This window comes from Colletes gigas, unplaced genomic scaffold (assembly GCF_013123115.1).
Source record: "Colletes gigas isolate AHSC1104 unplaced genomic scaffold, ASM1312311v1 Colletes_gigas_Sc00024, whole genome shotgun sequence".
Taxonomy (NCBI): domain Eukaryota; kingdom Metazoa; phylum Arthropoda; class Insecta; order Hymenoptera; family Colletidae; genus Colletes; species Colletes gigas.
In genome coordinates this window covers 3,558,512-3,585,412 of record NW_025106653.1, presented here as the reverse complement: position 1 = coordinate 3,585,412, position 26,901 = coordinate 3,558,512, and the positions used below count along the sequence as shown (strand labels likewise).

Genomic DNA, 26,901 nt, shown 5'->3' with positions numbered 1-26,901 from the left:
CGACATTGGCTGTGACAGTCTCGGGACTATAAACACCATTCACAATCTCAGCCTTCTGGCTTGCATTTTCTAAGCAAATTGCACTTGCAATTTTCAAAGCAAAATTGTAAAATACACTGAATTTTCTCTTCGTTAACTTCCATCTTTTACACCATATAACTCACAACTGAATTGACCAACCAATAAAATTGTAAAAGAATTCTTTTTAGCACGGAATGCCACTTTTCCAACGACCACAAGTCTCAATTGTTTGGTCAATGCTATACAAGATCGCTACAGCCACCTAAGTGAAAAATAATGGATTTCTTTTCCCCCAAACCTAATATTTTCGTCGTTTCCCGAGAAAAGCGTTTATCAAAGATTCGAGGAACGCAATTATATTTTTATTAAACAATTACGTTGCATTAGAGGAGCCTTCAAGAGGAGTTTTAGCTTTTGCCAAGGAAACAAACGTCGATTCCAGCGTCGTTTTCTAAATGGCTTCTTTCATAAAAGTTTAACAAGCGAGATAAGCTGTCGACAGAAATCCATTGTACCGCGGACGATTAATTCGCGGAGTGAATGGAACGCAACGAAAAAAAAAATCTCCCCGACGTTCCTGGAACGCGGCGGTTCTCAATGGTCATAGGTTTAACGAAACTAATTAAAATTGTCCCGCACAATGACCGAGCAAATGACCGAATTAACCAATGCCATTCAGCGGAAATTACGCGTCCATACAACGACGGAATAATGAAACGGTAACGAATTACGAAACGAGACGCGACCGCCCCCCTCCTTCCACCCACCCGTCTTTCGATCGTCTAACGATTCCGACCGTGACACGCCGGGTCGAAAAGAAAACCGGCTCGTTAATCAGTCAGCAGGAGGATACCGCTTGATCTGATCGTTAATCAGACGGATATCTATCGTATCTTCGACGAGATTCGCCAACGGGGCACGCTTGCGCGACTAATAGAGTCGACTCTGTGCAAAAAGAAGAAGAACAAGAAAACAACGGACGGGGGGGAAAGAGGGACACGAAACGAAGGTGAATTATCTAGATCTTGTCGACGACAGTCGACGAAGACGCGTATAAGACTTGGACGATTGGCTTCGGCAGCGCAATTGATTTCGTGATTTATGATATCTTGGTCTAGCCGACCGGATCGTCCGTTCTTGCGAAAGTCGCTTTTTAATCGTCGCCGTACGAAGTCGAGAAATAATAATTGGCGTTGCAATTTATATTCGTCGTGTGCGTAACTTCTTTCTCGGAAATTTTCTTCGCTCGTTTACGGGAAAGGAACTTAAGAGGACTCTGATTTTCCAAGTTTACTTGAGATTTGTATTCCTTGTTTACGAGAGAAATTTTCCTAACTTCGAGATGCGCTGCACTTTTGAGCGTTTATGATTAAAAGATAGCAGAATGAAAATATATGCGATTGCCATCTCGGGAAAGCAAGTATCCTTGGAGCGAAACTCGAAGGATACGAAAAGCGAAGCTAATAAGTATGATATACGATAAGCAAAGTCAAAGAAAAATTTTAATGGGAGATTTTAATGGCCAAAATAAGACGAAAATCGAGAATATTAATTTCTTGACTGTGGTTTCGTTAAAAAGTTATAAAAACATTAAATTAAAGAGTTTCAAATCGTTCTGGAAAAAATATTTTCAGTTGCTGGGGCCAATTACAAGCATTTTTAGTGAATAGATATACCCCCGAAATCCTACACAGTTTCGAGAAAAAAATTCGAGTAGGTGGACAAAGTCGACGAAATTAAAAAATTTCAAAGCTTTCTAAAAAAATTATTTTTACTAGAGGGGTTAATTGCGATCATTTTTTGTCATTGTACATACCCACGAAATCCTCGGCACTTTCGAGTAAAAAATTCGAGTAGGTGGACAAAGTCGAAGAAATTAAGAAATTTCAAATCGTTTTGGAAAAATTATTTTTAGTTTCAGGGGTCAATTACAATGATTTTTGGTCAGTAGGCATACCTCCAAAATCCTACTCAGTTTCAATAAAAAAATTCGAGTAGGTGCTGGAATTGTCGACGAAAAAAAAAAATTTCAAATCGTTTTGGAAAAATTATTTTTAGTTGAAGGGGTCAATTAAAATGATTTTTGGTCAGTAGGCATACCCCCTAATTCCTACTCAGTTTATAGAAAAAAATTCCTCGCCGAAAATATCATTTCTGGCCAGAAATGTCTGCCCGAATTTTCATGCGAATCTTTAAAATGTCATAACTTCTGAATGTATTGGAGGATTCTAATGTTTCAAACGGCAAACAATGCGTATTTTTGTGAAGAATATGTAGAAATTTTAAAAATATTTGAAAAGTTGTTCCTTGACCCCGTAAAGTGAGAAAAACCCCATAAAAATGGTCTAATTTTCAAACAACCGTAACTCCTGCAATAGTAAATATATTTCAATGAAACTTTTTTCTACCGTAGAGCTTATGTGTACCTACCAAAAAGTATTATACAACTTTTCTATAGGTCATCAAACAAAATTACTAAAAATAAAAAACTAGCTACTAAGAAAAATCGACAGGGGGAATATTTTTTTCTTACATTATCAATCTATAGATATATTTTAATAAATGTATATAAATCTCAAAATAAATAGATTTATATATTTTAATTTTAAAATTAATTTTTTTCTTATTATTTAATAATTTTTTTCTATACCATTTTGGTATGTGCTTAAATTTTTCGGCGATCCAAAATTTTTCCAAATCGTTCTGGAAAAATTATTTTTAGCTGCGGGGGTCAATTACAATAATTTTTTGTCAATAGACATACCCCGGAATTCTTACACAATTTCGAAAAAAAAATTCGAGTAGGTGGACAAATTTGTCGACAAAATTAAAAAATTTCAAATCGCTCTAAAAAAATTACTTTTAACTAGAGGGGTTAATTACGATCATTTTTTGTTATTACACATACCCACGAAATCCTACGTACTTTCGAGAAAAAAATTCTTTACCGAAACTATAATGTCTGACCCTGACATTCCGATTCCCCTGATATTTCAAAAAGTTTCAAATCATTCAGAAAAAATTATTTTCGGTTGCGCGGGTCAATTACAATCATATTTGGTGAATAGACATACCCCAAAAATCCTACGCATTTTCGAGAAAAAAAATTCAATATAAGCGGAACTTTAAACATTAATAACTTCTTAACAAAGCCTCCATCAACAAATTGGTATTCTTGATTTTCGTCTTATTTTGGCCTCTAGAATCTGCCATTAAAATTTTGACCAGGGGTAGCCGAACACCGTGTATAACCTCTCTGTAGTAAAGTAAGTATAAATGTAGTAAGTATGTAGTAAGTATAAATGCAGTAAAGGAAGTAAAAAGTAATATAAATGTAAATTTGAAAATTGACAAACTTGTGACATTTACTTGTCGTAGTAAAATGTATCGAAACCTCTAAAAAGTGTATGGATGAAGAAATAAAATATATAAATTTATATAATAGTGTCCTTTATCGGAGCAGTGATAAATTATCCAGTGGAAAATGGTCCGATGATGCAAAGAAAACACGCGAGAACCGCTTCCTGACTATTAAGTTGTATGCACACGCTAGACCCGATTACCCGCGTAAATTTATACCGTACGCGGGCACCGAAATATCTCGGTCCATCGACGCGTTTATTCCGAGCGTATTCGAGGCAAATTTATGCACGCCCCGTTCCCCATATAATTACCGTACTATGAACATTATTTACATAACGAGTTTAAGTAGCAAACACAATCGACACCGTAGAATCTGCGCGAGGCGTTCGCTTAATTTCCCGCCGAAGACACGATCGAATAAACGAGGAGAGCAAAACACGGTCTGGTTACGCGCGCGTAACGGGAATAAACGCGCCGCGATCGTCACGACATTCGGACACTTAGGCTTGTTACATTTAACGAAACGAACGTGTGCAACCGACACGGTCAGAAATCCTGAAAAGCTGACCAAAAAGAATCCGTAACTTCAAACCCCTGCGCATTAAATGTGAATTTCATTCGACATTCCAAAGCACGAAACGTTATTTTTGAATTATTCGAATTGCTTTGAATCATTTTTGTTCCTGACAATGCTGGCTAAACGTGCACGATCGAAAGAAATAGCGTCGATGCTTAGAATAGAGACACTCGGTTACTTCCGTGATTATTTAACCTTCTATTCTTAGAATCAAAGAGTTGCACGAGACATTTAATTCCATCAACTTTCTTAATCCTTTCCCTGTCTGACTACAGTTGAAACAAAAAGTATCAACTGTTGTCACTTTCTAATAATGAGTTGATTATTGAAATACTTTTTGGGTTCAAAAAAAAATAACAATTGGTAATAAAATGAGATATTTGAACTTGTAATAGCCTGTCAGAACTGTTGAAACAAAAAGTATCAACTGTTGTCACTTTCTGGTAATGAGTTGATTATTGAAATATATTTTAGATTAAGAAAAAAAAAACAACAGGCAATAAAATGAGATACTTGAGCCTGTCAGAACTGTTGAAACAAAAAGTATCAACTGTTGTCACTTTCTGGTAATGAGTTGATTATTGAAATACTTTTTAGATACAGAAAAAGATAAGTATGGGTAATAAAATGAGATACTTGAACTTGTAATAGCCTGTCAAAACTGTTGAAACAAAAAATATCAACTGTTGCCACTTTCTGGTAATGAGTTGATTATTGAAATATTTTTTAGGTTCAGAAAAAAAATAACAATTGGCAATAAAATGAGATTTGAACTTGTAATAGCCTGTCAGAACTGTTGAAACAAAAAGTATCAACTGTTGTCACTTTCTGGTAATGAGTTGATTATTGAAATATATTTTAGATTAAGAAAAAAAAAACAACAGGCAATAAAATGAGATACTTGAGCCTGTCAGAACTGTTGAAACAAAAAGTATCAACTGTTGTCACTTTCTGGTAATGAGTTGATTATTGAAATACTTTTTAGATACAGAAAAAGATAAGTATGGGTAATAAAATGAGATACTTGAACTTGTAATAGCCTGTCAAAACTGTAGAAACAAAAAATATCAACTGTTATCACTTTCTGGTAATGAGTTGACTATTGAAATATTTTTTAGGTTCAGAAAAAAAATAACAATTGGCAATAAAATGAGATTTGAACTTGTAATAGCCTGTCAGAACTGTTGAAACAAAAAGTATCAACTGTTGTCACTTTCTGGTAATGAGTTGATTATTGAAATATATTTTAGGTTAAGAAAAAAAAAACAACAGGCAATAAAATGAGATACTTGAGCCTGTCAGAACTGTTGAAACAAAAAGTATCAACTGTTGTCACTTTCTGGTAATGAGTTGATTATTGAAATACTTTTTAGATACAGAAAAAGATAAGTATGGGTAATAAAATGAGATACTTGAACTTGTAATAACCTGTCAAAACTGTTGAAACAAAAAATATCAACTGTTATCACTTTCTGGTAATGAGTTGACTATTGAAATATTTTTTAGGTTCAGAAAAAAAATAACAATTGGCAATAAAATGAGATTTGAACTTGTAATAGCCTGTCAGAACTGTTGAAACAAAAAATATCAACTGTTGTCACTTTCTGGTAATGAGTTGATTATTGAAATATATTTTAGGTTAAGAAAAAAATAACAACAGGCAATAAAATGAGATACTTGAGCCTGTCAGAACTGTTGAAACAAAAAGTATCAACTGTTGTCACTTTCTGGTAATGAGTTGATTATTGAAATACTTTTTAGATACAGAAAAAGATAAGTATGGGTAATAAAATGAGATACTTGAACTTGTAATAGCCTGTCAAAACTGTTGAAACAAAAAATATCAACTGTTGCCACTTTCTGGTAATGAGTTGACTATTGAAATATTTTTTAGGTTCAGAAAAAAAATAACAATTGGCAATAAAATGAGATTTGAACTTGTAATAGCCTGTCAGAACTGTTGAAACAAAAAATATCAACTGTTGTCACTTTCTGGTAATGAGTTGATTATTGAAATATATTTTAGGTTAAGAAAAAAATAACAACAGGCAATAAAATGAGATACTTGAGCCTGTCAGAACTGTTGAAACAAAAAGTATCAACTGTTGTCACTTTCTGGTAATGAGTTGATTATTGAAATACTTTTTAGATACAGAAAAAGATAAGTATGGGTAATAAAATGAGATACTTGAACTTGTAATAACCTGTCAAAACTGTTGAAACAAAAAATATCAACTGTTATCACTTTCTGGTAATGAGTTGACTATTGAAATATTTTTTAGGTTCAGAAAAAAAATAACAATTGGCAATAAAATGAGATACTTAAGCTTGTAATAGCCTGTCAGAACCGTTGGATGACATTTCATTGGCGTTAACAAGGACACTGCGATTACAACGCGAGTTCCTGTACATTTTACTATTGCAGATACTGGTTGCACGCCCATTAGCCACATCAATGGATAGGACGTGGAAACGACGCTCCTGTAAAATGGCCTCCTCGATCACCGGATATTATACCATTAGACTATAATTTCTAGGGTGCAGCGAAGCAATCAGTCTACAGAAACGCTTTCGAAAATCGGGATGAATTGTGGAATTCCGTGGTGGCCGCAGGTAACAATATTACTCAGCATATGCTAGCAGAGAACACGAAAGGCGCTTCAAAAGCAATTGCAACTAATTGAAGAAAGAAATTTGGAATAGTTTAGTCGAATTCCCAGCCAGTGAAATGCAACTCTAACACGTTGACTGCCACACCAAAACCGTACAATTTTCTACGAGATCAAAACTTCGATTTTAAATAATTGTAAACTGCATAACTTAAAATTCGTCTTGGGTACTTATTTTCGTAACCACGTTGAACTTCGTCCTATACAAATTTATTTAACGTTTCAATTTCAATTTCAGAATGAATTGTTTTAGTTCTATAGTTGAAAAGTCTTGTCACCCATATATTGAGATTATACACTATTTTTAAACGATATTCAGAGTCGAATATTTCAAACGTTAACCGCAAATCCTGCAACGTTCATCGAAGAAAATCTGCACGAATGACTCAAGAAAATGACCACACGCTTAGCAGAAAATTGTTTACGAGCACCGATCCTAACTATTTCATTTCAACACAATTGCCTTCTTTTTATCGCCTCGTGAAAATCGAGGATAGTTCGAGAAGAAATCGAAATCGATGTACTGTTTCTTCCGGGGGGAAAAGGAATGCCCAACCACCTTAATTGGTGGAAATGCGGAAGGAATGCTTAACGCCTCGAATGGTAGCGTCTAATTTGAGGAGGATGAAAACCGTTCTAATCAACCCTAACTAAAATACTCGCGTGTATCGTGAAGAAGCAAAGAATGAATTTCTTTTTAAGAGAAACACGTTTTCAAACGATCATCTTTCATCGATCTTTCATGTTAAAGAACACTAAAACACGTATACTATAAATGAGAAAAATTTGTTTCTTATGAGTCGAGCTGTTATTTTTGAAATTAATACAAGTCCATTTTTTCGTACATTTAAATATTTAGAAATTTGTATGCGAATGAATTAGAAACAAAACTTGTCAATGGTGACCATTTGAGAAAACACTCGCGTATTGTTGATTTGTGTTACTTTATATTACTACACCTCTGCATTGGGTACTACTTGCCCAAGAAGAAAATACTACTTCGTAAATAGAAGTACCATAGCGTAATAAACAAAATTTGGTAAAGAATTCCTAACCTCTTCTGCTACTTTCACAAATCTGACTCGTGATGAAAATGTTAGGCCAAATTTGAATATCACGACTCTGTCTCGTAATCGTCATTTTATCAAAACACGAATATCACGAGTCGAGCTCGTAAATATCGACATATCGTGTTTCAAGTTCCGATATTAGGGCTCGAACCGATCATTCGGGCGTATGAGTTAGACACAACTTCTTCTGAATTTCAGAGTAGTGCAAGGAGCCAAAGAACAAGTTTCTATCCATTTACAAAGAATTCGTACATCACAGTGTACGACTATAAAATGTAAGTAAATTAGTAGTATTTAAAAAAAAAGTTGAGCGTGTGCCCCCGCTGTAAATAGTTGGAGGGCACTCGGAGGTATTTCGATCAGGTTTTTAGGATGTCCAACCACTGTGACGGCCGATTACAGAGCGTAACGGGAATAAACGATCGTCGATCGTCACGGCAGTCGAGCCGCTCGGGCTTGTTACATTTAACGAAACGAACAGGCCAATCGTGGAGGGTGCACGCGGCAAGGAAAACGAAAGGCAGCGCGAATCGCCGCCGAGAGGATGCTCGGATTTTTACGATCCGTGCATCCGGACAGGTTTCGCGTTCGTTTTGGACGATTTGCTAATCGGCCGCGTGCGCGCGGTCACAAATTTATTTCTAACGCCCCGGAGCCACCGTCGAACGCTTCCTGCTGTCGGCTGAAAAATCGTAAACAGCTCCTCCGCGGGTATTACCGTTAGCTCATAGTTCCGACGTAACATCTCGAATACGATTGCCACGGCTGTTCGACGTACGCTCGTCCGTGGCAACGTACGTGCGCGTGTACAGGATCGTAGCTGCCACTTAAAATGCCTTCATCGGGACCTGCTGGCATGCATCTCGCCTGCCAGCGGGAAAAACTGATTAAAGAAGAACCGCTTCTCCACGGGTAATCGATATGTAGGTATTAGAAGTTGAATAGCGAGCTGATGCGGAGAAGCGCGTGTCTCCGTGTCCTCCGGGCAGTGATCGCCAACCCGATCGTTCGCGATCCAAACCGATCACGCGCGACGATAAATTCAACTCCCCGGTATACATGCAAACGTGACCAAATTAATTAAATCGCCTCTCGCTTCACAAAATTGTTCACCGTCTCGCGTACATTGTAAGAAATATTAAACGAAACAGAGATCTTTCGTTCGAGAAAATTCTGTTGGAATGTTTGTTGAGTACCGATTTGATGCAATCTTAAGTAATAGTTTTAAAAGTGTCTTTGACGTCTCGGACAAGATTCTTGCTCGGTGAAATAATGAAACGTGAAACGATCGACTAATATATCTATTTCGTGAACTTTAATATTGAAAATGTATCCCATCCGCGTTGAACGATGCTTTAAAGAAAATGGACCGTTCTTGGGAATAGAACTGTTGGTGCTTTGAAGCGATCTTACGTTCAAATGCGTTGTTGCGGGAACTGTATCTCCTAAAAGCAACATTTACCCCTCTTGTCTCTAAAGATAAATATCCCATCCTGGTTCGTGTTGTCCTACGTGTAAAGGCATTCTTTTGCTCTACCCACCCGCGTGAGTCATCATTTTCAACTGCGAAAATGGCGAAACACGACTGCAGAAGCGGACTTACAAAAGGCCATGGACTATTGCATCGAGACGAAACTCTCAAACTATGCGAGCAATCACCAAATTTCAGTCAGATTACACGTGGAAACTGCTCGTTAAATAGGTTTCTTTTAAATACTTTGTGAAACATTTTTTTTCGTTTCAGAAGAATACCTTTCTTTGTTGAAGATTGCAACAAGTACCTCACCGAAAGTGTTTGCATTTATATAATAGTTACTTGTTTAAATCCTTAAAGTTGATAATCACTGCCCTAGAGCCTAGAAGCACGGACTTGAGAGGTTCGCGTTCGGAAGTTGATTTCAATGAGTAGACGAAGTGACAGATGTTTGAAAGGAGGAACTTTGCGCAGCATGTCAGCTGTCTGATTTGAAACAGAAAAATTGCGTCAGAGTAAAGTTAAGTTGTGGTTATTCGATAACAAGAAAAATGATTACAGTTTAACCATCAATTTGGAAGATTAAAACAGTGAGAATACAATTTCATACATTGTTTCCTCCTTGAAAACGATAGTCGAACTCTTACTCTTTCATTAAAACTACATCTAACAAGCTGATTTGAAACAGAAAAATTACGTTCAAGTAAAGTTAAGTTTTCATTATTCAATAACAAGAAAAATGATCACAGTTTAACCATCAATTTGGAAGATTAAAACAGTGAGAATACAATTTCATACATTGTTTCTTCCTTGAAAACGATAGTCGAACTCTTACTCTTTCGCTAAAACTACATCTAACACGCTGATTTGAAACAGAAAAATTACGTTCGAGTAAAGTTAAGTTTTCGTTATTCAGTAACAAGAAAAATGATTACAGTTTAACTATCAATTTGGAAAGATTAAAACAGTGAGAATACAATTTCGTACATTGTTTCCTCCTTGAAAACGATAGTCAAACTCTTACTCTTTCATTAAAACTACATCTAACAAGCTGATTTGAAACAGAAAAATTACGTTCGAGTACAGTTAAGTTTTCGTTATTCAGTAACAAGAAAAATGATTACAGTTTAACTATCAATTTGGGAAGATTAAAACAGTGAGAATACAATTTCATACATTGTTTCCTCCTTGAAAACGATAGTCGAACTCTTACTCTTTCATTAAAACTACATCTAACAAGCGATCAAACACATTTCAGTATGCGTTGCATATGGACGTTGATTCGTATCATTTCTTCCTTTTTCTTATGTTAAAATAGATGCTCAAGTGTCTGTGTCGAGCAGCGAAACCAAACGCGGTGAGCTTGGGTCGGAAAAGGCATAAGCAATGTAAGAGTTAATTAGGAATGATGCACAACACGCGAGTTATTACCGAGATATCAAACGCTCCGTAGAAATCAAGGCACTTCTAATCTAAATTCAAAACGGTCAATTATGCCCAAACATGATACGTTTATTTGTAAGCAACACAGACTCACGCGTGCTTCAAATTTAGACAGAAGAGGCAGTCGAGAAACTGGGTATATCGATTCATAATTTCGAAACAGTGAGCAATATTTTTGGTACAAGATATAATATTATCGAATCTAAACACGATCCTATCCGTCAAACTAGTCAACTATCGACTAATTGGAAACTGTTTAAACGATTAATAGCGTCAGGTTCAAGGAACGATGCGCTAGATCCGCCAGATCTCTTTGCTCCAAAACGATTCCTCGTTACTAAACTGCGGATCATTATACAAATTTTTATTAATAGAATCAATGAAATGTGAGCTTTGTAGATGGTTGTGTGAACCCCTAAAAATAACAATTCGTATCTTTAACTAATTCTTATATTTTCGCATATTAATAGTAGTTTCTTGAGAATTAAAATTTCCCATAAATGCATAAACATCCCTAGTCTACTCATTACGCAAGAAACAGTTACTATCAATATACTGAGGACCCTCAAAATAGACCCATGTTACATCGAAATTTTCTTGCGTTTTAAATTAAACAAAATTGGTATATTTGTCGGAGAAACCGCTTGATTGGTCATTTCTCTGAATTAAAAAAACTAATAACTGTTAACTATCACACAAACACTTTAACAACACGAAAGAATGTACAACGTTAACCGATGAGTCCTTTGCAGGAATTCTGTTTTTAATTTTCCCGCGCGTCCTTTCAGTCCGGAAGCCCTTTTAATTCTATTCCTTTCGTTTTCGAATACTTCTTTTTTTAAACATTCCGGTAACCAGACAACCAACTACTACCTTCAAAGGCCACATCCAAACGTCAACGCCAACCAGACGCACGTTTGCGTTACCGATGACATTCTTCGCATCGATTGAATTTAAATATCGATTAGAACCAATATAACTTTATTAATACAACGTGAAGTAACATTCAATTTGAAAATAAAAACTTTTTAATAGATTCCGACATATTTTTATTAATAAAGGTATCAAATAATGTAGAGACATAAAAAAGATACTAATAGTTCGATTAAATTTGTGTCAATAAATCTTCCGCTTGCAACAATCGATGAACCTGTATTGGCATGTTGAATGTTACCAACACAAGTGAATTGTAACATTTGTCGAAGGTATTACCAACTGCTTTATTGCAGCTATTGCAATATTTCGAGGTCCCACCATGCATTACGGTGCGTCAAAAAGGTGGGACACTTTTAATCCCAGCGTGCCCCAAAGAGTGACACCGATATGGGGGCTTCTAAATGGGGGGTAAGAGGGTCAAAATAAATATAAGATAATACGTGAACAGTCCCTGACGTATCGAAAATCTAAAAAATCGTACAAATACTAAAACGAAGAGAAATCTCGAATCGACGAGGAGCGTTCGAACAGCCCCAAAGAGTGAAACCGATAGAGGGGCTTCTAAATGGGGGGGTAAGAGGGTCAAAATAAATATAAGATAATACGTGAACAGTCCCCGACGTATCGAAAATCTAAGAAATCGTACAAATACTAAAACGAAGAGAAATCTCGACAAGGAGCGTTCGAGCGGTCCCAAAAGGTTCTCCATCCTTGCGAGCAAAGGCCCAGGCGCCGTGGTCGCCGGTAAATTGTAAATTATTATTACGGCTCGATTATTTCCACGGTACGGTATCGCGTTTCGCGCTATCACGGGCTATTTATAACGCGTCGCTATTTGTGTACCGCGGTGATACACGGCCGAACGGCGGACTGATTAAAAAGGCGAAGGTAGGGAACGCGTGCGCGCTCGCGAGAGAGGGCTCAAGGGTGTGCTGATAAATGCACCGGTATATAGGCGAGAGTAAATCATCGAAGGGGTCTTCTTTTCCGTGGGGCCCCGGCTCGTTGCAATTTAAATATTTAAACTCATTAGCCGGCGCGGAATTACGGAGCGCCGCGAGGCGGACGGTATCCGCGGATGGCGCGCGGGCGACCGTGGCTCGTTTAAATCGTACCCGATCCGCGATTGAATATTCGCCTCCGTTGGCCTCTTCATTTTACAATGTTCGAGCGTTTCGACTAGAAGCCGTAGCCGGTAGGAGGGCTTTCCTCCTCCCCCTTCCTCCCATCGGAGCCGGACTCAAATAAAAATCGCGTATAAACGTTGGCCGCCGCGTCGCGCAATATATCAACCCTGAAAAGAATGTCCCTACGCTCGACGAATCGCTAAGAAAATTAATGGCTCGTGCTTTGCATTCCCGAGAGAAGCTTTGAATACCGAAGGTATTCGAGTAGCCTTCCAGGTTCTGGCAGCGAACGAGTCGCCAGGCGGCTTCTGGTGCTCCTCAATGTCTCCTCACGGGTTCGCCACGATCGTCGCGGGTTTTGTGAACGTGTTCACGTTTTATTCATTAGCCGACGCGCTCGCCGCTGTCACCGGGGACCTGATGAATTATTTTATTCGTTTACACGCGGTACGTGTACGCGACTGGATATCGAATCCCAATCAGAGACGGACTTGGCCGAGACTTTGGTCTCCATCCGGAGAGAAATAAATCGTTGCCCGCTTTCTCAAACGCCTCGCGAAACGGCCACGTTCCCCCCACCCTGTTCGTACAACGGAATCGAAATTTCACGCGGTTACCACGGGAATCGAATATACAGTGGCGGGACATGTACGGTGGCTCGCGGTGAAAATCGTCCACCACGTTTGCTTTCTTTATTTTGGCTAAAGTACGCGTTATATGAACGTGAGACTTTTGTAATTAACGTAATTTATTTGTTTCCATGTAAAAAGAAACCCAAATATTAGCAAATATATGAAGCAAAATGAATATACACGGTGTCTCAGGAGAGAAGGTGATTCTACATGAAAAAAGAGAATAAAATTATTTCATTTGAGGTTTCGTTGTCCAGAAAATCAACCGTGAATATTCACCAAACACACGCACATTTGACTATAGCTTAGATAAAAAAATTTCGATACAGGCTTTTATTATGTTTTTTGTACTTCTGTACACTCATGTTGACATGATTTACTGAGCACGTGTCATAATTTATTTGTTGTCCTAGTATATTATTATCTTCGATTTTGACTAATCCTGGTCCCCATATTTAACACTCTTTGATTTGTATCTATATATGGGGTCATGTTAAAACAAACGAATATTTTATGCACTTCTCGATTAAAAGCGACAATCATTTGGCATTTGAAGAATTGAAGATACAGAATCCATTAGTTCGTGCAAATCTAATTTAGAGAGTTAAATATGTAGTACAATGGACAATTTATAACAATTTTTGTATGAATTAAGTTAGAATTTAGTTAATAATCTACTTTAAATCCATAAACAGAGGTATATTAATGATATCGGTGCTATTAGTATCGAGATCAATTCACAATTGATTTTCTCGACAACGAAACCTCAAATGAACAAATTTTATTCTTTACTTTCGATTTGTTTTTTCATCTAGAATCACCCTCTTTCCGTTTGTACCACCGATGCTGGGACACCCTGTATATAATGACATCTATGAAATTTGATTCGCACTAATAATCGTCCATCCATAATATTTGGGGATTCCCCTAATTAACATATGTATGTTCAACAGTTTTTCACGTTTTTTCATTTAGTAAGCATTAGATGAGCATAATTTTATCACACTATTTCATTAATGTATCGATTTGGAAAAATGGAATCTCAAAAAAGACAAACAACAATGGAGATACGAAAATTAGTAATTTACCATTATAATGAAGATAAATCTCAACGTGAAATTGCACGAATTATAAACAGAAGTATGTTTGTTTATGTGAATTTAATCTAATGGGTAGAGTGTCACGGTACAAACCACTGATATTAGAAAAAAATCGACGTTCGAGGCTTCAATTTGCGAGAGACTCGACTGGACAGAAGAAAAATAGTCCAAAGTTGTATTTACCAACAAAAATAAATTCAATCGTCTAGAATCTGACGGTAAAATTTATGTAAGACGTCGTATTGGCGAGGAATTTAATACAAAGTGTACTAAATCAACTGTTAAAGGAGGTGGATCCACATTTGTTTGAGGTTATATGACCATTAATCGTATTGGTCCTATCTGTCGTATCGAAGGAACGATGGATCATTTTGTTTATTTAAACATTAGTATTGTTTATTTAAACAGTTTATTACCATTTGCTGACCATAAATTACCAGCAGATTGGATTTATCAGGCTGACAATGATCCAAAGCAATACACAAAATTATAAAACAATTTTTGGATGTGAAAAAAATTAATGTTTTGAAATGGCCGACACAAAATCCGGATTTAAATTCAATTGTAATGCTTTGGATCGATGTTGACTGAGAAATAAGACATAAAAAGCCAAAAAATATTAACAAATTATACAAAGTAATGGAAGCTTCATGGAACTCGACAAAATACAAGAATTAGTATGAGTTAACGCAATATTTAATCTAATTTTACTATTAAAAACAATGTTACATCGATAATATATTTTTCTTAAGTATATGTCCTTAAGACGAAATGCAAGAAAGATTCTAATTATTGTTACCTTGTTTAAAATTTAAGTTAATTAATAGCTATCATGTATTTTTTAAATACATATATATGCCCTTCAGAAAACGTAGTACTAATTAATTTATACCCTTCCTATGTTTTAATACAACAGAATCTAACCTTAAAAAGTGTTCGTAAATTGCAAAACTATCGACCACCATTTTTATTCCGATCTCTCAATGCGCATACGCTTAAAACGATCGGTTACATATTAAAGGGTACACAAAGGTTCCAAAGTCAATATAACCGTACATTTTTCGCCGCTTCTCACCCCCCTAGTCCCACCTTTAATAAAGGGTTAATGGAAGAAATTCTTCTTTTTCGAGTCGACGAAGCCATCGATGGCTCTTGGAACTCTCGTAGCAATTTGAAATCGCGTGCCAGAAAGTTTGCGTTACGAGGAACGGAAGAAGTGGAAATCTGATGACGTCGCGACGGCTAATGAGTATGCAGGATGTGATAAGACTTCTCATTCCAGCTCCATTAACGTTTCGCGAATCGACGATGCAACGCGTGCACCGAGATACCCTCGTTTCGTCGCGAACTTCGATCGTTTTTCCACTCGATTTTTAATTTCCAAACTTGTCTATACGGAGCTGCTTTCACTCTGAGAGGAAGAAGCGCATGGTACGATTAAATTTCAATACTTCGCGACTCGTGGCTCTTTGGAACAGTCGCTGATCAACGCCTTCGAGGCATTGACCCGTTAAGACGGCTAATTTATTGATCCGGAATTTTTTCCCCATTCATCTTTTAACGACTGTAACAGCTCGCCTTTCTTGCCGTGTTTTATGTTTCTGATACCAGTTCCTAGTTCCTCCGATACGCGTTCAATGGGATTTAGGTCAGCTGATTGAGCTGGCCACGATAAAAGTTCTGCGTGTCTAGCACGTAACCAGTTTTACCACTTTTGCGGTATGTTTCGGGTCAATGTCGCGTTGAAAAACTTAATTACGTGGAGTATTTTTTTTTTTTTTTTAACATATTTTTACCAGGCACCGAAACCCCAAGTTATTTAAAAATTCAATACAATTAGTTTATTCGCGATGTTTACTGAAATTCCTCAGAGGACACAATCTATAGATACATCTTGTTGTAGATGAAATAAAACCAAGTATTCTAATTTTGTAGCAACAGAAAGTGAACGTAAACCCAATTTGTTAAATTGATACAACTAACACATTGACTGCCACGTCACCCACATATGGGTGACACGACTTTTACACCAAGGAGTTAAAAAAATTAATTCTCAAGCTTAAATGTCAAAGAAAATAAAGCTAGGTAGGGCCCTTGAATTTTAACGAATCTGTGAAAATAAATTCAATAACAAATGATGGGTATGCTAGTTTCCAGTTGTTTATAAACAAAATTTCATTTCCCTTGTAATTTGAGGAGTTTGGTCTGGCAGTCAACGTGTTAAATAACGTAATCTTGAACAGTAATGAAATGTGACAAAAGTATCACCATCCAGAAAATACTGTACTCAAATGAACAGCTACAAGCATAGTAGCATAGTAACAGACGATTATCGAACAGAACGGTAGCGACAATGTTAATTAAACGATGTACCCGATACGCTAAACACTCGCTATAACTGTATTTCTTTCGCGCAAGATAGCGCCAATTTTTCTAACAATTTACGACCACGAGATAAGTACAGCTGGTGATTTGTTCCCTGTTCAATGGCAGCGTGATCACCCACGACCATCGGTTATTAGCCCGAGGCAATCGTTACCGGTGGATTCTTTTACACTTCTTTATCCTACCCGCGAAGCGTCTACAGTTATGATACTCGGCCTGAAATAGTAAGAGAACGTCAAAATAAAATTTATGCCACTTTGCGTTCCCTTCGGATTTATTTCGACTCTAAAAATACCGATACGCCGCTGTTATTGGATACTCGAGCCATCGAACGAGCAAAAGTAAAATGCTTTCGTACAGGATAAAATTGCTAATAACTTTGTCGGGAATTTTGTTCGACGCTGATTCGTCGAAATAAGAGATACACATGGGCAAATATTTGTGAGCGACAGTCCACTAGATTCCGAGATTTATTCGATTAGAAATAATTCGCGTCCACTCGAGTATCCATTTTTTATTTTAAGTACAAGCAGACATGTTGTATCTTCATAATAATTATGGTGTATTTACTCGTTCCCTCATAGAAAACTACTGTAAATTTTCAAAAATCCGGTCTAGTGAATTTTTCACAATTTTTATTAGCAATTACTATTTTGGCCATTTTGGCCATTTCTATAGTTACAAATCTCTATTCGTCGATTCGTCGAAATGAGAGATACACATGGGCAAATATTTGTGAGCGACAGTCCACTAGATTCGGAGATTTATTCGATTCGAAATAATTCGCGTCCACTCGAGTATCCATTTTTTATTTTAAGTACAAGCTTACACGTTGTATCTTCGTAATAAATATATTGACAATTATGGTGAATTTATTTGTAAATGTTTATTCGTTCCCTCATAGAAAGTTACAGTTCACAAATCCAGTCGATTGAATTTTTCACAATTTTTATTAGAAATTACCATTTTGGCCATTTTGGCCATTTCTAAAGTTAAAAATCTCTAGAACGAGGAAGCAGTATTCGTATCGAAATAACGCGTTTCTTCGAACGATCGTCGACAGCTAGAACAACGGGCCATTTTGGCCATTTTGGCCATTTTGGTCATTTCTAGAGTTAAAAATCTCTAGAACGAGGAAGCAGTATTCGTATCGAAATAACGCGTTCCTTCGAACGATCGTCGACAGCAAGAACAACGGGCCATTTTGGCCATTTCTAAAGCTACAAATCTCTATTCATCGAGTCGTCGAAATGAGCAAATATTTGTGAGCGAGAGTCCACCAGGTTCGGAGATTTATTCGATCCGAAATAATTCGCGTCCACTCGAGTATCCATTTTTTACTTTAAGTGCAAGCATACACGTTGTATCTTCGTAGCAAATATATTGACAATTATGGTGTATTTCCCTCATAGAAAACTACTGTAAATTTTCAAAAATCCAATCGAGTGAATTTTTTATAATTTTTATTAGAAATTACCATTTTGGCCATTTTGGCCATTTCTAGAGTTAAAAATCTCTAGGACGAGGAAGCAGTATTCGTAACGAAATGACGCGTTTCTTCGAACGATCGTCGACAGCACGAACAAACCGGCAGAAGAAGCTGCTCCTACGGATTACCATTCTTTTGTCTGACTTATCCCAACGGCTATAGAAAAATCATGGTCACGTGTCCGACGTCTATCGTTTTCTCGTAGTCGCAGGCGTAATTGTTTCCCGTCACGTACAGATACGTTTTCAAGGGATAGTCACCCGTCGCTGGCCGCCGGCAGAAGGTCAAGAATCCAAGTACGCCTTTTGTCCTCGTGTCGTTTTAAAAATGTCTGTTCAATGTGCCGAACTGACGAGTGCCATTGAACTCGAAGCCGAGCGCTCGCTGGCCTGATGCATCCGTAGAACAGGTTTCAAATCCAGAATCCCTGAATCTGTCTCGGGTTAATAGAAACTGACGGAGCTTAGCTTATTGCCACGGTTAAACCATATCGCGGAATTAATTGCAGAGAAGTCTGCCTTTACCGATTAGCGTGTCCATTTCCTATCCGACCGTGACTCGAAACGACCCCTTTACACCCGAACAAAGTTCCCAATTCGAGGAACAGTTCGCTCCGGGCGTTCCTACAACGGACAGCGATCGCTATCGTTAACGTGCGACTACATCGATCGCATCGTTGGAATAGTTAAAGAGCCTCTCGCCTTCGAAAATACCAAAAAAAGGCGTTTTTCCTTCTCTCTGCTTTATATTAACGCAAAGTCTTTGGAACATGTTCTGGAAATATTACTTCGAGGTCTTGAAAATGATCGACACTGGCAAAAATTTTATAGTAATACAGGGTGTTAAATAAGACGAAAATCAAGAATATCACATTCTTAATTGAGGCTTCGTTAAAAAATTATTAAAAAATTTCTAATCATTCTGAAAAATTATTTTTGGCTGCGGGGGTCAATTATAAGCATTTTTGGTGAATAGACATACCCCCAAATTCCTACGCACTTTCGAGAAAAAAATTCGAGTAGGTGGACAAATTAGTCGAAGAAATTAAAAAATTTCAAAGCGTTCTAAAAAAATTATTTTTAACTAGAGGAGTTAATTGCGATCATGTTTTGTCATTGCGCATATCCACGAAATCCTACGCACTTTCGAGAAAAAAATTCGACTAAATGCTGAAATTGTCGGCGAAAAAAAAAAAATTTCAAATCGTTTTGGAAAAAATTATTTTTAACTAGGGGGGTTAATTGCAATTATTTTTGGTCACTACACATACCCACGAATTCCTACGCATTTTCGAGAAAAAAATTGCTTCCCGAAAATTTCATGCGAATCTCTAAAATGTTATAACTTCTGAACCGATTGGAGGATTTTAATGTTTCAAACGGCAAACAACGCGTATTTTAGTGAAGAATATGTAGAAATTCTAACAATATTGAAAAAGTTGTTCCTTGACCCCAAAAAAGTAAGGAAAACCCCATAAAAATGGTCCAACTTTCAAACAGCCATAACTCCTACAATAGTGAACATATTTCAATTAAACTTTTTTGTAAGGTAGAGCTTATAGTTACCAACCAAAACGTATTATACAACTTTTCTATAGGTGGTCAAACAAAATTACTAAAAATAAAAAACGTGTTTTTAAAAACAATCGACAAAGTAGTAGGTGCCTCAATTTTTCAGCGAAACAAATCGTTCTAAAAAAATTATTTTTAGCTGCGGGGATCAATTACAATGATTTTTTGTCAATAGACATACCCTCGAAATCCTACGCACTTTTGAGAAAAAAATTTGAGTAGGTACTGAAATTTTTAGATGAAATTGAAAAATTTCAAATCATACTAAAAAAATTATATTTAGTTACAGGGGTTAATTATAAGCATTTTTGGTAAATAGACACACCCCCGAAATCCTACACACTTTCGAGAAAAAAATTCGAGAAAGTGTGAAATTTTTCGGCGAAAAAGAAAAATTTCAATTCGTTCTAAAAAAATTATTTTCGGTGGCAGTGGTCAATTATAATCATTTTTGGTCAATAGACACACCCCTGAAATCCTGCGCATTTTCGAGAAAAAAATTCTTCCATCAAAAAATTGATATTCTTAATTCACACTCTGTATATTTAGAAAATAATAAAAGGTGCAGTGATATATATTTATTGAGAAATAGTTTAAAATTTTAATTACCAAAGCCATACTTTTCAACACCCTTCGAACCGTTTCGTTAGATTTTTGGCTAAAAACAATTAATTCTAGGAGCACTTGTAAAATACTGTAATTATAATCGTTAAACTGATATGTTATATTGGCTTTGAATATTGAGAGTTCACTGTTATGTGTATATCTTGGAAAATGTTCTGTTCGAGTAATGACCAGTTCATCGACCTATGATTCAAGGTCATTCAAGGCCAATCATGATGAAATATATTAAAAGCTGCATATGTCGAAAAATATCAATTTTACTATAGCTGCACCTTAATACTTTTGCACTCAGAATTCATTGCTTCATTGAAATCTGCTATAAAGCATTGATAATACCGTTAAAAAAAAAAACAAAACAAATTGGTGTTATGTTCTCTTCGAAAGCAAACAAGATATGTTTCCAGCATTTTTTTCTACCACCAAAAGTAAACGAGTTATTCAAGTAGTCTGTCCGAAGTACTTCACCGTGTCGAAGGACATAAAAATAAAGTTATACGATGGTGTGCATAATTCAAGCAATTGTGGTCAACCGAACCAAGACAAATCAGAGAAATTCTTGTTTCGAACGATTTGTGGTTATCGCGTGAATTATAATTTTTAAAAAAACAAACAGAATCGCTGAATTACCGCCTTTCGAGACTAACAAATTTACGTCTATAATATTGCCTGTTGTTTGAATTTTTACAATTTATCAACACGTATTCTACACACTTAAAGCTTCAAAGAAATATTTTTTTTTCTTATGGTGCATTTTAATTCACGTCTACAATACTATATTGGTTGCAAGATATTAATAATTTTTTCTAAAGAGGGTAATTTTCAAAAAAAAGTATACAGATTCACCAGGACTACGTTTTGCATACTAATTTAAGTAGTAAGAAAACTATTTTTTCAAATTTGTACATTAATATAGTCGAGTACCGGGACATCGATGACTTGTTCCTTAAAACTGTAAAAAATATTGCTTGTTTTTCTTATGGTTCATTTTAATTCACATTTATAATACTATATTGGTTGCAAGATATTAATAATTTTAAGAGGGTCATTTTCAAAAAAAAGCATACTGATTCACGAAAACTGAACGAACTGAACTGAGACGACGTTTTGCATACTAATTTAAATAGTAAGAAAACTATTTATTTTTTCGAATTTGTACATTAATATAGTCGAGTACCGGGACATCGATGACTTGTCCCTTAAAACTGTAAAAGAAATTGTTTGCACCCTATAAAATGATCTATTTATATTTTTAAACCGACATACCCAGAGTTTTCTGTTATCGATCAAAGCTACGATCGCGAGGAAACTGTGTCGATAATTGGAGGACATTTACCCCGCCTTATTTTTCAGTCCCCCTGCCGTAACCCGAAAAACGAAAACAACCTCGAACAACCGATACGATTAACCAGCCGCGAAGCTGCAATTTCCCCGTGTAAATATCAACGACGGTTATGGTGTCCTCGATTCCCTCTCTCGGTCGCTTTTACCTTCGGAATCTGCGGTTACGATAAGGAGGGCCGTCCATCGACGCGTTCGTATGCAGATTCGCCACTGGCGATAACCAACGTTACGATAAAGATTCGAACTTGACCAACATCACCGCGCCGATTCATCGTTCTCTCGAAATTTACGCCAAACCAAACTCTGATGCCACGTAGAGATAGCATAGCTTTATAAATTGGAACCTTCATTACATTTCCAATTACCAAATTTACTACATTGGTTATAAAAAAATTAATTTTTAGGATTGTGGGGATATTCGACAAGTTGGCTATTCACTCTAATATGTATTGACTGACAAATTTTATTTTGTTCTTTTTTTCTGGAGAGACTAGTGCACACTCAAATATGGGGGTCGAAAATGATTTGTTTTTAGTAAGCATCATGATTCACTAGATAATTCTCAAAGTTTCAGTTAGGATAAAATTAATTTTTAGGATTGTGGGGATATTCGACAAATTGGCTATTCACTCTAATATGTATTGACTAACAAATTTTATTTTGTTCTTTTTTTCTGGAGAGACTGGTACACACACAAATATGAAGGTCGTTCAATAAGTCCTTGGAAAATGCAGAATCTGGTGCTCCTAGTTTCGAAAATGTTTTGTTTTTAGTAAGCATCATGATTCACTGGACAATTCTCAAAGTTTCAGTTATATCCACCAGATGGTTTCACTTTTATTGTCGATCGAAGCAAGGAACTTCATCTTGCATCAAGACAATGCACGAGTGCAGCACACTTGTGCAGTTTCGATGGCCAAAATCATGGAATTAAAATTCAAATTATTACAACGTCCACCGTATTCACCGAATTTGGCACCCAGTGACTTTTTTTTATTTCCAAACTTTAAAAAATGGCTCGACGAACAACGGTGAACGTCGACGAGGAGGTCACCGCCCAATCAGATGCTTATTTTGAGGACCTCCCGAAATCTTACTTTCTAGATGACGTAAAAAAATTGGAGAAACTCTTGGAAAAGTGTATAGAGCTAAAAGGAGATTATGTTGAAAAATAACAAAAAAACCTATCTAAAATAATTTGTTTTCTATCTTTTTCTAAGGACTTATTGAAGCTTTTTTATCTAGCTTTTTACTAGAACAAACAATTGCACTTTGATTTAGAAAATCTCACAGAAAAACCACGAAATATCAACTACAATATTGAATCAAAGTATAGGTAACCCTCCTACAACACGGTTTCGCTTTAACACGATAACAAAATTGCAAAAACCTTTGTAAAACACTGTACTTCTACAGCACTGGATAACATGATTTTTGCTTAACATATTTAAAAACTACCTAAAAATAACGAACTATAGTGGCTTTACATGAAAATATATAAACAAATTATAATTTACTAAATTAAGGTTGCATTAAATTAAAATAATATTTTTTTTTTTTATATTTTTCATAAAAATTAAATTTCTTATATAGAATTGAAAAAAATATTTGTTTTTCGAAACGTAAGTAACTCCCCTTTTTATACTGGCTCTGGGGTCTCATATAACACGATTTTCTAGGAACCTATCTACCGTGTTACAGGAGGGTTACCTATATTCATAAATAGACTGCGGACCTTTATGCAAATTCACATTTTTATTAATAGAATTAATGAAATCAGAGCTTTATAGAACTCTTTCTCAAACCCTAAATATAATAATTCGTATCTTACTTTAAGTATTTCTTATATTTTTGCATATTGAATGCATTCTGTAGTTTTTTGAGGATTAAAATTTCCCATAAATACATAAACATCCGCAGTCTATTCATAACAGTAAAAATAAAATGAAATATTTTCTAAAAATTGCGATAACCCTACACCGTGTACCTTTTACGCACAGAATGGTCCAAGGAATCGATTTGTTATTAATAAAGCACCCTTGCAGAAGCTGTCCCTATCGCGCCAAAGGAGCGAGAAAGGATCGATAATTTCTAGAAAATAGTTTGTCCGGTCAATTACCAGCAAAGTGACCCAGGTATTCGAAAGTCAGAGGGCATCGAAGGCAACGTACCGACGACATCGTCCAATTAGTTCGATTTTACGCGAGCCGTAGCATCCGCTGTAAACGACCAACTACCTTTTGGGCTTCTTTGATTTTTCTCTGTCCCGGTCTCGTCTATCCCGCGTCCCCGGCGTGCGTCGCGACGGAAAAGACGCGACCGACCGCTTACTTTGCTCGCGCATACAACTTATCCGGGGAAAAGAAGCGCGCTGTACAGCTCCGTAATTGGTGCTCGCGGCTAATAGCCCATTGTCTGCCATAAAGAAGCGGGAAAAATGTTTCATTTATCCGTGACGTTTTCAGAGCCACCATCGGTAGAAAACACGACGTCGACGACGCGTTTCGGAATACAATACGAGTCCCCCGCATTAAGCATTCGTCGATCGGCTTTTAAGGGGGCATCAAATTATACCCGACGATAAATTTTTCCCCGTTTCGCAGCGCGCGGTTCTATCCGCGCCGAGACAAAGAGACACCGTGAGCCAATAAAATGAAGAATAATATCGCCTTCGTGAATAAAACAATCCTCCTCTATCGTCTTCTATAGAGGCAGAGGCTGAAGAATCGGTAAACCGTATCGAGCGCTTGAAAATAAAGAGACAGAGAGGTAAATGAAAAGAAATATCGAGACACGACGATTGCCCCCGAACGCTGTGTTCCCTCGAGGTACGAACGTTTCAAAAAATTGCCAGGTTCAGGGGCATTCGAGCGGAGCCTCGTATGTACGCACCTTGACCGCGAAACTCAGATCGCAGATCGAAGGCACGCTGTCGCCGCGTTGATCGATGCAGCCGGTCCCGCTGGAAGGGTCATCACACTTCCGGTGTCGGGGCTGCCAAGGGATACCACAGAAATTCTTCGTTTTCCGACGAACGCGCGCACCGGAGTCACGAGGAGTACGAGGTGGTTCGAAACCGCGGTTGGAGCGAGGACCGATCAAGGTCCGCTTCCGTTTCTCACTGAACGCGCGTGAACCAGCGACGGTCGGCGCGTTGCTGGTGCGCGCACTGTGACATGTCAGGTGGCGATTTTCGTCTGCCGGGCGAACGCGCGTACGGCCACGGTTTAAACGAACAGCGGCTTGAACCGACCCGCGCGTGGAAGTAAGTCGGGATCGTCGATCGATGACACCCGGTGGCGGATTAGACACCGTGTAACGTGGTCGGGAGCAGATAGAGAAAGAGAGAGATAGAGAGAGGAGGAGGATCCAGCCGCGGCGAGCGGGAGGCACACGCTCGCGGAGATCAGGGCAGTGGCTTGGCTCGGATCAGACTGAGCCGAGTCAACCGAAGGATCCAAGATATGCCTTTACCTTGCGCGCCTTCCTTTCCTTCACCTTTCCTTCGCCGTGCGCGCCCTCTCCCTTCCGCCTACCAGGGTACCCTGCTCGCTCGCTCTGTTAATCGTGATAGCGCGGACAGTGACGTACCCAGACCAGGGCCTTCGCGCTCTCGAGCGTGCCACGGCGAAATTGCGCCGCGTCACGCGACCCCGAGACCCGCCGAAACATTTTCGACGCGATCGTCCCGCTCGACTTCGTCCCGATTACCCAGCCCCGACAATTTTTTACTACTTTTACCCGCGAATCTCTACGGCCCGTTTTGCCCGAGATCGCTGGTCTTACCGTGTGATCTGCTACTCCCCGATACAAAGGTTTCCAGACTCACGTGCGAGCATCTTCGACTGCTAATAGCGATTCTGGAAAATTATAAAATACGAAATTAAAAAAGGGGATAAAAATTCAAATTTTATTTGTAGAAACCCTTCTACTAGTTCATTATTATTAGTGATTGATTTGTAGGTACATACTGTTCAATCAGGCTGTAATCCGTTATAGATCACAGAAAATGGCGTCCTTGATAACACTGGTCAAGATTAAGGTCACCGAAATTTTCTGCCCTACAATAAATAATTATTAATTAAAAAGTTACATGAATAAAAATTCAAATTCTAAACAGGGGCCCTATTAATGGTTGCAGAAACCCTTCTACTAGTTTATTATTATTAGTGATTGATTTCTAGGTACATACATACTGTTCAATCAGGCTGTAATCCATTATAAATTACAGAAAATGGCGTCCTTGATAACACTGGTCAAGATTAAGGCCACCGAAACTTTCTGCCCTACAATAAATAATTACAATTATTAATTAAAAAGTTACATGAATAAAAATTCAAATCCTAAACAGGAGCCCTATTAATGGATGCAGAAACCCTTCTACTAGTTTATTATTATTATTTAATGATTTCTAGCTACAGACGTACTGTTCAATGAGGCTATAATCCGTTGTAGATTACAGAAAATGGCGTCCTTGATAACACTGGTCAAGATTAAGGTCACCGAAACTTTCTGCCCTATAATAAATAATTACATTTATAATAATTTTATATTTAAATATTCGGTTAAAACTAAAATCAAAAATTACATGCATAAAGAAAAGTTGTTTAGAATTGTTTAGAGTTGTTTAGAAGCATCTAGATAAATTTTTGGTCTACTACAATGGGAAAAAAATTTCATTCAATAATTTCAAATTTTAACTTTCTGCCCTATAATAAATAATTACATTTATAATAATTTTTATATTTAAATATTCGGTTAAAACTAAAATCAACAGTTACATATATAAAGAAAAGTTGTTTAGAGTTGTTTAGAAGCATCTAGATAAATTTTTGGTCTACTACAATGGGAAAAAAATTTCATTCAATAATTTCAAATTTTAATTTTCTGCCCTATAATAAATAATTACATTTATAATAATTTTTATATTTAAATATTCAGTTGAAACTACAATCAACAGTTACATGTATAAAGAATAGTTGTTCAGAATTGCATCCCTGGATTTTGATATCAGAAATGTAGAGAAAAGAAAGTATTATATGTGTAACAATGAGGAAAGAAATTTCATTTATTTTCGTC

The 26,901-nt window shown here is 37.0% G+C and overlaps 1 protein-coding gene across 1 annotated transcript in view; it reads right to left on the bottom strand.

The window, feature by feature from the left end:
• LOC122401338 (band 4.1-like protein 4) overlaps positions 1 to 24,824 on the bottom strand; it is a 137,797-nt gene extending 112,973 nt beyond the window's left edge. Inside the window, exon 1 of the mRNA XM_043403415.1 lies at positions 24,715 to 24,824. The gene's annotated coding sequence lies outside the window, so the exon portion shown is untranslated. The remainder of the gene's footprint in view (positions 1 to 24,714) is intronic.
• Between the last annotated feature and the right edge of the window lie 2,077 nt (positions 24,825 to 26,901).